The sequence below is a fragment of the Nycticebus coucang genome, chromosome 12, assembly GCF_027406575.1.
Source record: "Nycticebus coucang isolate mNycCou1 chromosome 12, mNycCou1.pri, whole genome shotgun sequence".
Lineage (NCBI taxonomy): Eukaryota > Metazoa > Chordata > Mammalia > Primates > Lorisidae > Nycticebus > Nycticebus coucang.
In genome coordinates, this window is record NC_069791.1 from 66,246,123 (window position 1) to 66,260,118 (window position 13,996).

Genomic DNA, 13,996 nt, shown 5'->3' on the forward strand with positions numbered 1-13,996 from the left:
AGTGATCCACAGTACAACAGGTAGCTTGTAGCTTAGGAAGCCTCTGCCTCAGGAGATAATGTACGAATGTAAATGTAAATATGACACCAAAAACTGCAGAAATCATCTCTGGGCAGGAGAAAGCCCAAGTTGCAGGAAAGTCATGAAGCAACACAAAAATTCAAAAGGCCCCCAGATACAATAGAGGAGTGAACTTGGTACCTTGTGCCCAGGAGTGAAGGCAAGTTTTGTAAGGTCTGACATTTATACAATTCTGCTTTAATAAAAAAGAAATAGAGAACGACAAATATTCAACTGCCAGGGTCCTTGGAAGCTTGAACTTTAGGAGCGCCTCTCCCTCTTTTCCAGCAGTCTCCTGTGGCAGATTCTAAGGCAGAGTTAGCAATATCATAAAAAGAAGGGGAAAATGTAAACAGAGAAAATGTGATTCATCTCTTTCCTCTAACTCTTCTTAAGCCCCCATCGATTCCCTGTTCACACAAAACTTATCTGTTTTAGGGCTTTCAAGAAAGTTTTTGTCTCCTTATGCTCACATCCCTCCCCCAAATCACAGAATGCAGATGACAGCCAGTTTGTCAAAATGGGATTCGTTTTGTGAAAGTCCAAGGGGAGTGCAGAAAAATGCTACCAAGCAGAGCTCGCCCTGAGTAACCAGATCTGTTTTTTTGGAAGTGTGACCTGCCTTTTCCTTTTCTGCTAAATTCTCTCCTCTGTCACATAAACACTTGGGTAAAGCTCAGGGCCCTGAGAGCGAGTGTGCAGGACACTGTTCTTAGAGAATGTTTTCTCTTGTTCTTAGGGAAGAGTCCGGTTTCTGATGGAAAACAAGCTCAAGTCACAGCGGCAGTGCAGGGAGTGAGGTCAGTGCCGGGCTGACGACATGGGTGGAGGGACCTCTCTTGTCCAGGAGGACAATGTGGAACCCATTATCGTTTCCACCAGGAGGGAAAATGCAGAGTGCTTTGCACACTTTGCTTTATCCTCCCTCCATAAATCCTATCTTTACAGCTCCAGCTGGAGCCGTGCCTTTAAATGCAAACATAATTCATGTGCGCCTGGCATCTGGAGAGGGGACCTACTTTCTCTCCCAGTGGAACTAGAGACTGGCTCCCTCTGGAATGCAGAGGTGGCTCATGCTAACCCGAGAGACGGGCAAGCAAAAATTCTTGCGGCAATTCAAATTAACCAAACACTTGACAGGCGACAGAGGACGCAGCCACACCGGCTCAGCGTGTTTTCTTAGAAGTGGTATTTGTCCAGGGCTGGAAGTGGCACAGAAAGAGCGGGGAAACGACGCTTTCGGCTGGCGCGCGCTGTCTGGAAAGGGAAACAGGGACGGAGTGTGAGCGGGAGCGCGCGCGGACCCCAGCGCTTTGCTGCCCGGGGCACCCCAAGCCAGGCGTTCCCTTCCAAGGGCTGCCCGGGAAACTGAGGGCCCCGGGTTCCTCCGGGAGGTGGACGCTGGAACCCGGGCCAAAGACCACGCTGCGAGGCTTGCGAGCGGCCACAGCCTCGCCAAGCCCACGGGACCCCGCAGGCCGCCTTCGCCTGTGGTTTCCATGGCAACTGAACAACCCTGCCCTCAGCACCCCGGTCTGCGGCCGAAAGGTGCCCCGTGCGCGCCCAGCGGCCCCCAGCCCGCGCCCTTCGTGCCCCCGGCAGACGCCGAACCACACTGTCGGCGCGGCCCCCGCCTCCGCGACCCTCTCGCGCACCCTGCACTCACCGCCCGCACAGCCCGCAGCCGCCGCCACGTTCCCGCACCACTCCTCAGCGGTTAGCCCGAGCCCGCACCCGCGCGCACCGCGGCGCCTCCTGCCGGCCGCCCAACGGACGGGGCGGGGCCGCTCAGGGTAGGCGGGGCCTCACAACGGACGGGGATGCCGCGTGGGGTGGGCGGGGCGAGAAGGGGCAGGGAGTGAGCAGGCACCTCGACGCCCAATAGGCAGAAACAAAACCATGGCGGGGGTCCTATGGGAGGGGCGGGGCCAACCGGCGAGGGATGGTAGACTGTATGCTGGCGCCCCCTGCTGGCCTTCCAATGGATGAGGACGGGGCGTCAGGGGCGGGGCCTCGAGGGAAGGGTGGGGCTCAGGGAGAGGGGTGGGGTTAGGTGCGAAGACGCCAAGCCAGCTGCTTAATTCCCCCAGCACCCTCCAGCAGAGTGAAGGGCAGGAGCTGAGCAGGAAGGCCTGGCTAGTGCTAAGCCCCTGTAGCGCTCGTGGACTCTGCTCTGGTGTCGGCAGGGCTATGTTTCGGTCCCCACCTTCTAGTAGCCCAGTGAGTGGGGTAGGCGGGGCGGGCAGAGCTGTGACCCCCCCCCCCGCCTTAATGAACACCGAACAAGGGTGGTGAGTTCTCTCTTCCCTACACTCTGTCTCCCACCCAGAGTTTGAAAAAAAACAAATCAGATCATGGCACTCTTGCTTTAAATGATGCAAAACAGAGACCAGTCAGTCCTGGGACTATGGCCCCTACCGCCCTCCCTGGGAGCTTCTTTAAGAAGAGGCTCATGCCCGTGGACCTCTAGTTCAGATTTCACCTGCAAGAAATGCTTCTTACCGACAGATCCTTTTTGCACCACGCTGCTGTGGTCTAGTCCTGAGAGACTGAAGCGGCCTCAGCTATCAATATGCAGAATGCAGACCCTGGGAGTAAACTTTTTTGTTGACAGCTATTGGGGTATAATGATTTATAGGCGTGACCTCATATTCTGCGTGGGGGAAGAGAGTAGAAACAGACATTGACATAACAGCTACTGTGTGCCAGGTCCTGGGGTGACTTACCTAGGTCGTCTCTATGCTCACCTCAACTCTCATGAGGCAGATGTTATTACTCCCACTTTTCAGATGGGAAAATAGAGGCTCCGAAAGGTCAGACTACCAGAAGCAGAGCCAAGAATTGAACTAGGACCACAGGACACCTCCATATACACCTGCCTACCTAAGGATGCTGTAGCTAAATGCCCTGGTTCACTATTTCAATTCAGGTGCACATGAACAATGGCAGCCTTGAAGAGGCAATTATCAGAGCTGGAAGGAGAGCCTGGGTTTAGGCCTGGGTTTTTCTCCTAAGGTATTCCTCTCCATGACCAGGGCCCATCTCCTGCTCTCCACATGCCTTATTATCAGAGACAGCAAACTATAGTCTGGGGGCCAGATCTGGGCTGCCATTTGTTCTTGTAAATAAAAGTTTTCTTTGAACACAGCAACCTCCATTTATTTACATATTGCTTTCATGCAACAGAGATTTTATAGTCCAAAAGCCTAAAATATTTATTATCTGACCTTTAAAAAAAAAAACGTCGCTGGCCCCTTCTCAGGATCTAGTAATAGTATTTTACATTATTTCACACCTCTGTGTCTTTTTGCTCAGGCCAGTTCTTCTGCCTTGAAATATCTTTCCAGCTGCATTAGTTTGCTCAAGATGCTGTAATAAAATACCACAGTTTGGGGGGGCTTAAACAACAGAAATTTATTGTATCACACAATTCTGGGGGCTAGAAGTCCAAGATCAAGTTGTCAGCAGGTTGGTTTCTTCTGAGGCCTCTCTCATTGGCTTGCAGACAGCCCTTCCTGGTTGTGTCCTCACCTGTACAGGCACCTCCCTGATGATTCTTTGTGTGTCCAATTTCCTCTTCTTATAAGGATGCCAGTCAGATTGAATTAGAGCCCATCCTAACAGGCTCGTTTTAACTTGATCACCTCATTAAAGGCCGTACTTCCAAATATAGTCACATATGTTGAAGTTAAAGCTTCAACATATGAATTTCAGGGGGATGAAATTCATCCCATAATACCAACATTCATCATCTGGTTAATTTTTACTCATCCTTTAAGACTCAGATCTTAAAGTGAGCGTTTACTTTTGTGGCAGCAAGCCTCCAAGATTGCCTCCGGTGATTTGCACCTCCTTGTTTTCATGACCCTGTGTGGGCCCATGTTGAATAGGTTCGACTTGTGCAACCAATAAGATATTACCAAAATGACACTTACTTCTGGAGGTAATAATAAAAGACATGGTTTCTGCCCTTGCTCTCTCACTGGCTCTGAGGTAAGCCAGCCATGATGTTGGGAAGACACTCAAGCAGCTCTAGAGAGGTTTATAAGGCAAGAAATTAAGGCTTCCCACCAATAGCACCAATTCACCATCTGTGTCAATAAGCCCTCTTGGGTGTGGGTCTTCTAGCTACAGGAGCCTTCAGAATGCTGACCAACATTCTGACTGCAATCTAACAAGGGACTCTGAGCCAGGACACCCCACCACCACTACCACCAGCAAAGATAGTCCCAAATTCCCAACCCTGGGAAACCGTGAGATGGTGTTTACTATTGACTTAAGCATCAAGTCTCAGAGGCAGTGTGTTATGCAGCAATAAATAACTACAATCCCTTATCCAGCAGGGCCGTCCTGTCTCCCAGACTTGACTGCATACCCTCCTCTGTGCTCCTGTAGCCTTTTGTTACCTTTCCATTAAGTACGCCCACAATAATCACACTATGTTCTTTAAACTCCTCCACCAATAATTCTCTAATAACTTCCTTTTACTTTTAGAATAAAGTAAGGCTTACATAACCCTGCTCCTGTGCCACAGAGCTTCACCCTTTTGGAACTTCTGTTATCACTCCTGAAACCTTCCCTCCAGCTGTCCTAACCAACCCAGCCCTTCCTGCTGCACCCCACCCTCATCTCCTGACCACCTCTTGACCATCACCCTCCAGCCATTCTCTATTTTACTACCTGTTTTGTTTAACTCATAGAGAATTATCATTATCTCGGTGTATGTAATATGCACTAGGATTTGTGTTCCTGAAAAGCAGGGGCCTATCTGTCTTTTTTATGTTATACTTGGCACATAGTAGGTACTCAGTAAATATTTGTTAAATGAGTCAGTGAATGAATAAATTTCCATCCACTCCCACTCCCTCCCTCAACTGGAAGCTTTTCAAGGGCAAGTCCAGAGTTATTCATCTTTGTATCCCAGCTCCTAGCACCTGGGCAGGTGATCAAAATAAGCTTTCAAACTGTTGAGTTGTTAAGTGTCTCTGTAAATCCACTGGGCAAAAATGGAGAGTTGAGCTGCAGAGTCCTGGGACTCACATAACGAAAGGATTAGTTGAGCCCAAAGGAAAAGCACCTTGTTAAGGACAAAAGGACAGGAACTGGGCCCTTAGAGGACCTAGAGAAGAGGAAGGGCAGATGGTAGCAGGAAGTCTCGGACTCCAGCCTTTGCTTTGAGGACCAGTACATCCAGTGTCCCTATTGGGGCTGTCAGAACAAGTCACTTGATCCATTCTTGACACATTCCATGCTAAGAAATGGCTGCACTTTGGTTTGGCTATTCCAAGTAAACTCATCAGCCTCAAACTCGACAATTGTTATTTTTCTTCCCATATTTCATGTGGACCAACTTTCAGGCAACAATTTAGTACCTCCTGGCACCATTAGTGTACAGGGTACCAAGCTTGCAGAGGTCAGCAAGACATCCTCAAGAAGCTTACACTCTGATGAACAATGAACAGATCATTTTCATGCAGTGAGACAAATTCATATTGGCCAGCTGTTGCTGAAGCAGCGCTACATAACAACCCCAACACTCCAGTGTGTATTGTTCTTGCCCATGGGTCTGCAGGTTGCCAGTGGTTCTGGAGAGCCTGTCTTGAATTGGTTGGGTTTAGACTCAGACCTGATCCCTGGAGCTGCACTTACCAGGGGCATGTTCTTCTCACCATAGATGGCAGCAGTTCAAACACCCAAGCCAAACCACCTGAGCTAAATTTAAAGCATATGCATGTTGGTGGTGATGTAATATCCACCAACATTTCATTGGCCAAACAAATCACATGCTAAGCCCAATATCTGTGGGTCAGGATAGTGTACTCTTCCCATGGAGATATATGTCCATGTCAAGGATGGGCAGGGAGGAAGAATTATGGATAAATAATACAACTCACCAGATAGAACTAAACACCACACCTCCATCTCTATAGCTGACATTATTAGGTCTATTTTAGAAATGAGTGCACCTGAGTTAAGGACAATTTACTAGATGAAAGTCACATTTCTAGGAAGCAGCAGAGCCAGGATTCAAGCCTCAGACAACAGATCATAAGAGGTCATTGTATTCATTGTGGTAATATTAGCCACAAAATACATGAATCCTATAATTTTAATGGCTTAACAGAATAGGCGTAGATTTCTCCTTCCTGTGATGAAGTTCAAAGTGAGCATTCTTAATTAATGGGCATATTCAAGCTCCTTCCAAGCTGTGGCTCTTCCCCTCTCTGGGGATTCAAAATCCTCTTCACTCAGGGGTTAAGGAAAGGAAGAGTTTTTCTGTGTAGGAAGTTTTAATGGATCACATATGATTGACTAAACCACACTCACCTGCCAGAGAGTATGTGAAACATAGCATTGCAAGGTTCCCAGGGAGAATAGGCAATAGATTTGGATTTGGGAAGCAGGCACTGGTATCTGCTATAGCCTTGTGTGCCATGTTTTGATTCAGGAAAACTGGAGTGACTGCCCACTCATGAGTCGCCATGAGTCAGGCCTGTGCTTCTTTCCCCTTCCCACCCCTCCTCTTCCTATCTCTATGTGTTCCCAATGGGTCATCTGTTAAAAATGGGTCTAGGCCACAGTGATTGGTTCAGAGATAATCATGTGACTCAGTCCAGACCAATCAGAATACTTCCCTGTGATTTTTTTCCTTTTGGAACTATTATGAGGAGTAAGCCTTTCCTCTTCAAGCATCAGGGATCAGTAAAAATGTGCCCCCCCCCCAAAAAAAAAAGTGCAATGGCCATAGCCTCTAAGTGGAGAAATTTGTCTAAGAAAATGAAGCTTACACCCAAAGAAAAATGAAGCAAAAAAACAGCAAGTAAGACTGACAGCCCTAAAGTTCTTGGTCCCCACTGCTATGACTATCTCACTGCTGCCCTGCTGGATGTCATAAGCTTATTAATCCTCTTTTCTTCTTAATGACTTGCAATCAAAGTAGCATGACTATGCAGCCACAAAGGAATTTTGACTATACCTTGGGAACAGAAGGGAGCCATACAATGATTTTATGCAAAAGAGTGACCTGGTCAGCTTTGTGCTTTGGAAAGACTGGACAGGGTCAAGACTGGAAATGGAAAAGGAAACTTGGGGGCTGTGAGTGAAAGGTGATGGTGTTGTGGGGAAAGACACAGCAGTGCTGGGGAAAATTGGACAAAGTGAGTGATGTTCAAGAGGCAGCATTGGCAGGATTTGATGGTGCACATTTTGGGTAAAATTGTGTCCCCAGAACCTCAGAATGTGATCTTATTTGGAAACAGAGTCTTTAAGGAGGTGATGGAGTTAAAGTGGGGTCATTAGGGTAGGCTCTGACCCTGTGCATATGGTGCCCTCACACAAGGGGGGGGGACTTTCACACAGACACACGCACAGGGAAAATGCAATGTAAAGATGAAGGTAGAGATCATTGTTCCTTCTACAAGACAAGGAACACCAAAGACTGTCATATACCCACCATAAGCTAGAAGAGAAGACTGGAAAAAATTCTCCCTCACACCCTCCAGGAGGAATCAATCCTACCAACACCTTCATCTTGGACTTCTAGCCAACTGAGCTATGAGATAATAAAATTCTGTTATTTAATCTCCCAGCCCACAATGTGAAGAAGGTGATGGAAAGGGAGGAATCAGGTGGCATCCAGATTTCTGGCTTTGGTAAGCAAGCAGATGAAGGCACAATCACCAACACAGGGATGTGAAGGAGAAGAAAATCTAGGGGTACAGAGAGATCTTCTTTTGAGATAGGAAATTGAAGCCTATACATATATTCTTACATAGATACCCAGTAGGGAGTTGCCACTATGGATCTGCAGCTCAGGTAAGATATTTAAGTGGAAAATATTGATTAGGGAGCCATAAGCAAATGGATAGGAATCAACGCCATGGGTATGAATGTGTTCAACTAAGACAAATAAACACACAAGATAGGTTTCAGTCCAGAAAAATGGATTGTGTTAAGATACTTTATTTTTGAGTGTTTGACCTATTCTGAAGAACCTCAAACCACGTTTACTTAATTGTTAAAAAACCTTTTAGGCCAGGAGGGAGCTCAGAAATCATCTGCCTCAGTGGGTATTAAACTATTCATATGCTGAAGGCTTTGGAAATTCTAGTGCTCTTGGAACTAGGAAAATGTCGAAAAGTTTATGTATTTCAATCCACGTAAAAGTCAAGATCAATATCATTGGCCAAAAATATGACCATGTGATGTGGACATTACATAAAGTCACGAAAGAACACATGTGGCCCAAAGAAACCCATTGTTGAATCATATATGATTAGTTGGGTCTGATGATTCCATTAATATTAATTTTTTATTTGTTTACTTGACTTGTCATTGATTAATATTTGGTAGAAGGTACGGTTTAGTTTATGATGCATGCATAAGAAAAAGAATTATGAAATAAAATACTTTGCATGCCAGACAATGGCAATGGGGACAGACAGCTATGTATCTGGGTGGCTCTGGCCACTTTTGTGGCATGCAGTCCTGTCCCAAGTAGCAGCTGGAACTGGGCCCTGGTTTCGGCTGCTGGGGGTGGAACTGCTTTCTGCAGGACCAGCCTTCAGCTGGGCCTGCCTCATCCCCAACCCCATGCATGGCCTGCACAGCAAGCTCCAGCTGGAGGAGCAGGTAGAGGGGATACCCATCAAAGGACACCCAGACTCTAGCACAGCAGATCATATTGGTCCCAAGTTTGACATCAATATGATGGTTTAACTACCAAGGCAAGAAAATGCAAGAGATATTTGTGTAATCAAGGTTCCTCCAGAAATGAAATACACAGATTACTATGTATTTAGTAGTGGAACTTCTACCCAACACTTGCATGCCATGGCATATACATTGTGAAAATGTACAAATACCTGAAAAGTAAGGGCCTTAAATTAAGATCGAAGGGAAGGACACTGATGACTGGATATAGTGTGGGTTTTGGCAGCATGATGCTTCATTTGATGCTTCTAGAAACCAGAGAAATCTGTGAATTAGAGAAATTATGGACTCTCCATTCTTACGATGACCAGTTGGCTCAAATAGCACCTGAGACATTACCTAAAGACTTCATTCTTGGAAGAGAAGATGACACTTCATCTCTGACTCCAGTGGAGTTCAAATGTGAATAAAGTTGTATGAACTGCTTTAGTCATTTCAAAAAGAAAATACTTTGTATTAACTTTTTTTAATATGTTGAGAAATTTCAAATTTGAAGTGAAAAGATTTGGTCTTCTCTCCAGTTCCCAAGAAAAGAAATGTGTAAAAGTCCATTTAATCCAATGTCTGCACTTTGCTGATGTGGACCTGAAGCCAAGAGACGGTAACAAAGTTATCCAAGATCACAAAATTTAATTAATAACACATTACTCCTCCCTTATAAAATCACATTCAAAAAGATGTGTAGGCTGGGCCTGGTTGCTCATGCCCTGTAATCCCAACACTTTGGGAGGGTCACTTGAAGCCAGGAGTTCGAAACCAGCCTGGACAACATATCAAGACGCCATCTCTAAAGAAAAATAAACCTTTTTAATTAGCCGGGCAGAGTGGCACATGCCTATAGTCACAGCCACTTGGGAGCCTGAGGCAAGAGGATCACTTGAGCCCAGGAGTTGGAGGTTACAGTGAGCTATGATCAAACCACTGCATTCCAACTTCAGCAACATAATGAGATCCTATCAAAAAAAAAAAGTATAAAATATTGGTGAGGATGTGGAGAAGTCAGAACCCTTATACATAGTGCATCGCTAGTGGGAATGGTGCACATACTTTGGGAAACCATCTGACAGGCCCTCAAATGATGAAACATAGAGTTCCCATATGACCCAGCCATTTTACTCCTTGATACAGTCCTGAGACAAATGAAAACACGTTTCTGCAGAAAAACTTATACAAGAATGTTTACAGAAGCATTATTCACAATGTGGTATATCAATAAACAGAATATTATCTGGCTGTAAAAACTAACTGATAGATGCTACAGCATGAATGAATCTTGAAAACACACTAAGTGAATAAGCCAGACACAAAAGGACAAATGTTACCTGATTCCTTTCAAATTAAATATCTAAAATAGGCAAATTCTTAGAGACAACATAGATTAAAGTTTTCTTAGGCTAGAGAGAGAGATGTGGGAACCTATGCATGGTGTTTAAGGGGCATGGTAGTCTTTCTGGGGTAATAAAAATGTTCTAAAACTGACTCTGATGGTTGCACATAGCTGTGACTATACTAAAGACCCTTGAATCATACACTTTAATAGATAACCTATGGTATGTGAATTACATCTCAGTAAAGGTGTTTTATAAAAGATGTACAATCTCCCTCAAAATATGTTAAGTATGTGGATAATGTTTATGGTTAATGAGATTGCTTGAGCCATTCCACAAGTATACATATTTCAAAACATAATGTTCTGCACAATAAATATACACAATTTTTATTTGTGAGCTAAAAATATCAGCAAGTAAATTAATTAATAAAAATAAAAGGTGTAAATAGAACAGGTAGAAATAATAACAGTGGTTATCAGAATTCATAGCAGATTGCAATTTCCAAAGACAGACACACCAAATACTGATTCTGTTACACATGCTTTTCTTACATCGTACTGTGCACTTACCTCCAACAGGTGCTGGGGAGAGCAGTCTACAGTCCCTCTCTTTGGGAGGACTTTTTTAGCTGCCTCAGCCAATGGAATAAGGCAGAAACGATGATGTGTGACTTCCAGTGCTAGGTCATAAAAGGCAATGCATCTCCTGCCTAGCTCTTTCTCTTGAGACACTTGCCTTAGGACCCAGCCACTATGTTATAAGGAAGCCTAAGCCACATGGGGAAGTCACATGTGGGTCATGTGGGTGTTCATTAAGCGTGCATTTTTATTCTGACAAAATAAAAAGTCTGTTTTGACATCTGACCCTGGAAAGACTGTACCTCCCAGGGCTAGCCAATTCCTAGGAAGTGGCCATCAAGTGTGCCTTTCCTGTGCAAACCAACCAATCCAGAGCTCACCTTCCCACCTCCTCTGTTGGGCTTTTATATTCCAGGCTGATATTCCCCCACCCTTATCACCCTAGGGCTAAGTATCAGACAATTCAGGATAGCCCCTACAACCCAGAGCCTGCTAAAATCATTCAAACCAGCCAATCCTAAGCCTGCTTACACTACTTCACCCACTCCTTTCTACAGAAACCACAATAAAAGTTCATGTCCATATTTCCCCCATGGCCACCCTATCCCTGACCCCCTGACCAATCCTAGCGCTTTCTATGTGACCCTGCCCAGCTAACATGACCCCTTCTTCTCTTCTTGGGATCTGTGAATAACAAATTATGTTGTCAATGGCAATCATCTCCTGATCTGTTGGCCTCATACCTGAGTAATAATAAAACTTAAACATTTTAAAACAGGATGTTTAGCCAATCTTCCAGTTAAAGTCCCAGCCAGCCACCAGCATCAGCCCCCAGACAAGAGTGAACAGGCCTCCAGAGGAGTCCAGCCTCAATGTCCCTGTCCTCCAGCTGAGACCAGACTCTGCATTCTTGACCCTCAGAAACCACAAAAGATGAAGATGATCACTTTGCTAAACCACCATTTTAGGATAATTTGTTATATGCAGCAATAGATAGCTAATACAGGGTTATTAATTTGCTTTATACTTTTCTAAGTACCCCATTTTCTACAATAAACAGAGATCACTTTTATAAAAATAATTGACAGTGTTTTATTTTAAAGACAATTCATCAAGAATGAGGCATCTTAAATTTTTCTTTATTTAAGTTCTACTCCACTGGAAACAATAATATTCACCAGAAGTATTATTTTTTCTTAATACAAATTTTATCAAATACTTTGTTAATACAAAATAGCAATTTTACAAACACAGAAGTGGTCCATACCAGCAGGACATTTTTAAAAAGTCATGCCCCAAATGCCATTCTCAAACATTGTAGACATTGTAGGCCTATAAAAGTGAGTATGAAAGACGATCAGAGAACTCCTTTCCCCTCCCTCTACCCACCTGAGAGAGGTCTTAGAAAATAGCAGAGTCTGTACCTGCACAGGAGTGGAAACGCTTCTAGTGGAACCTGGTGATGTAAACAGGACTGGCAGACAGTTCATTCGGCAGAAAGCCAGAGCCTAAACTTTGAAATTTCTTACAGAGACAGAATAGCCTCTCCAAAATTGAGTCCACACCTTTCTTGGGTGGATCTAATCTCTGTCCCCTGCCCTCCCTGCCTGAGCTAACATTGGCCTGCATTCATCAACACCTTGAAAAGAAGGACATGGGGTAGAATAGGATGGGTGGGGGGCAGGGAAGGATGGGATAAAAAGAATGGGATTGGATAGTGCTATATTTGTATCCCCTGAAGTTTGTGTTGAAAGCCTAACCCCAAGGTGATGGTATTAAGAGATACAGCCTTTGGGAAATGATTAGGTCATGGAAGCTGAGCCCTCATGAATGGGATTAGTGCCCTAGTAAAACAGATGTGAGAGAGCTCCTTTTGCTCCTTCCTCTACGTGAGGACACAGCAAGAAGGCACCAACTGGGCTGTGCCTGTGGCTCAAAGGAGTAGAGCGCCGGCCCCATATGCCGGAGGTGGCGGGTTCAAACCCTGCTCCGGCCAAAACTGCAAAAACAAAGAAGAAGAAGGCACCGACTACCCAGACATGGAATCTATCCATACCTTGTTCTTGGACTTCTCAGCCTCCGGAACCACGAGGAATGAATTTCTGTTGAATATAATCCACCCAGTCTACAGTATTTCATTATAGCAGACTGAACAGAGTAAGACTAGAATATCAGAGCACATCACCCAAGTGGGTCCTATTTCAGTGATGGATGGGGAAACTGGAATCATGGTGTGAGATGTATTTCTTAGGATGGGTCTTAATCAAAAAGATTTGGAAAACACTGACATATGCAGGTAAATGAAGTAAGTTGGCTAAGCCATGTGCCCAGGAGCCCAGATGATGGAATGGGCAGGTGATGGGACACACAGGGCAGCTCTACCTAGAAGGGCTGCTGGCCTCAGCTGGGATGGTGCACCTTTCCCTCCTCACACTGCAACAGGGATAGAAGTCATTTGAAAGCCCATAATGGAGCCAGGTTTGCAAATAGAACAGAATAAGCCAAAGGTGTGTGAACAGAGAAATCCCATGTATAGACCAGTGATGATCAGCTGTGACTTCATATGGCTCAGTGGATCCCAAATCCTCTTCTCAAAATGCCAAATGGAGAAAAGCAATCATCTCTTATGTGCACACCCATAATTTTTTAAAAGAAAATATGGCCGTATTAAAGTAGTTAAATGCCCCCTTTATCCTGCGGGTGCTATGTAGATAGGAACACTATAGGAGATGTGCCCACAGCTTCCTCCCTAACCATTTGAGTGCCAACAACAAAGGGCTTCCCCAGAGCTTGGCTCACATGGGCTGCCAGGCCCGACAGGAAGCTCTGAGAACAAAGTGCTCTTGCCCATCAGGGAGAGTTCCCGCCTTTGCCAGTTCCCTGAGGTGGTCTGGGCAAAGGCAGAAGCAGAGAACATCAGCATTTGCACCTTCAGATCTCTCAAAGCCCAGGCAAAACTAACAGAACCAGGAATCCAGAAGTTGGGAGACAGGGCTGCCAGGAGGACTTCAGGGAGATGGTCTTTACCTGCTGCCCAGATCTCAGCTCTTAGGAAGCAAAACAGCGTGGTGCCATGGAAAAAGAAGGATGTGACACCTGAGGACATGACCCAGATCCCAGCACTCCCCCATTGGCTGGATGACATTGGACAAGTCACTCAACCTCTCTGAGCAGCCTCAGTTTCCCCATGTAACATGGAACCAGTGATTTTGTCTTGCCAAGTTTTGGGGTAGAAATAGATGAGAACAGGGATGCGCACATGTTCATATGTGTATGTCTCACCTGTTGTACTATAAAGTGGGGGGGGTAGAAGGC

General features: G+C 45.3%; 1 protein-coding gene and 1 pseudogene across 6 annotated transcripts in view; one reads left to right on the top strand and one right to left on the bottom strand.

Annotated features, from left to right (window-relative positions):
- The window catches only part of RADIL (Rap associating with DIL domain), a 119,873-nt gene that overhangs the window by 82,223 nt on the left and 23,654 nt on the right, over positions 1–13,996 (bottom strand). For 3 of the 5 annotated variants that reach the window (XM_053556885.1, XM_053556882.1, XM_053556887.1), the window contains exons 1-2: positions 1,727–1,794; positions 1,080–1,317 (exon numbers count right to left, since the gene is read on the bottom strand). The exons of 1 other annotated variant lie outside the window; for it this stretch is intronic. The gene's annotated coding sequence lies outside the window, so the exon portion shown is untranslated. Of the gene's footprint in view, positions 1–1,079; positions 1,318–1,726; positions 1,832–13,996 lie in introns of those variants that run through there. One more of the 5 variants, XM_053556883.1, reaches the window with a different exon arrangement.
- On the top strand, positions 8,491–9,214 carry LOC128561972 (mitochondrial assembly of ribosomal large subunit protein 1-like; annotated as a pseudogene). The gene has a single exon (XR_008373359.1). The product of XR_008373359.1 is annotated as a mitochondrial assembly of ribosomal large subunit protein 1-like (transcript).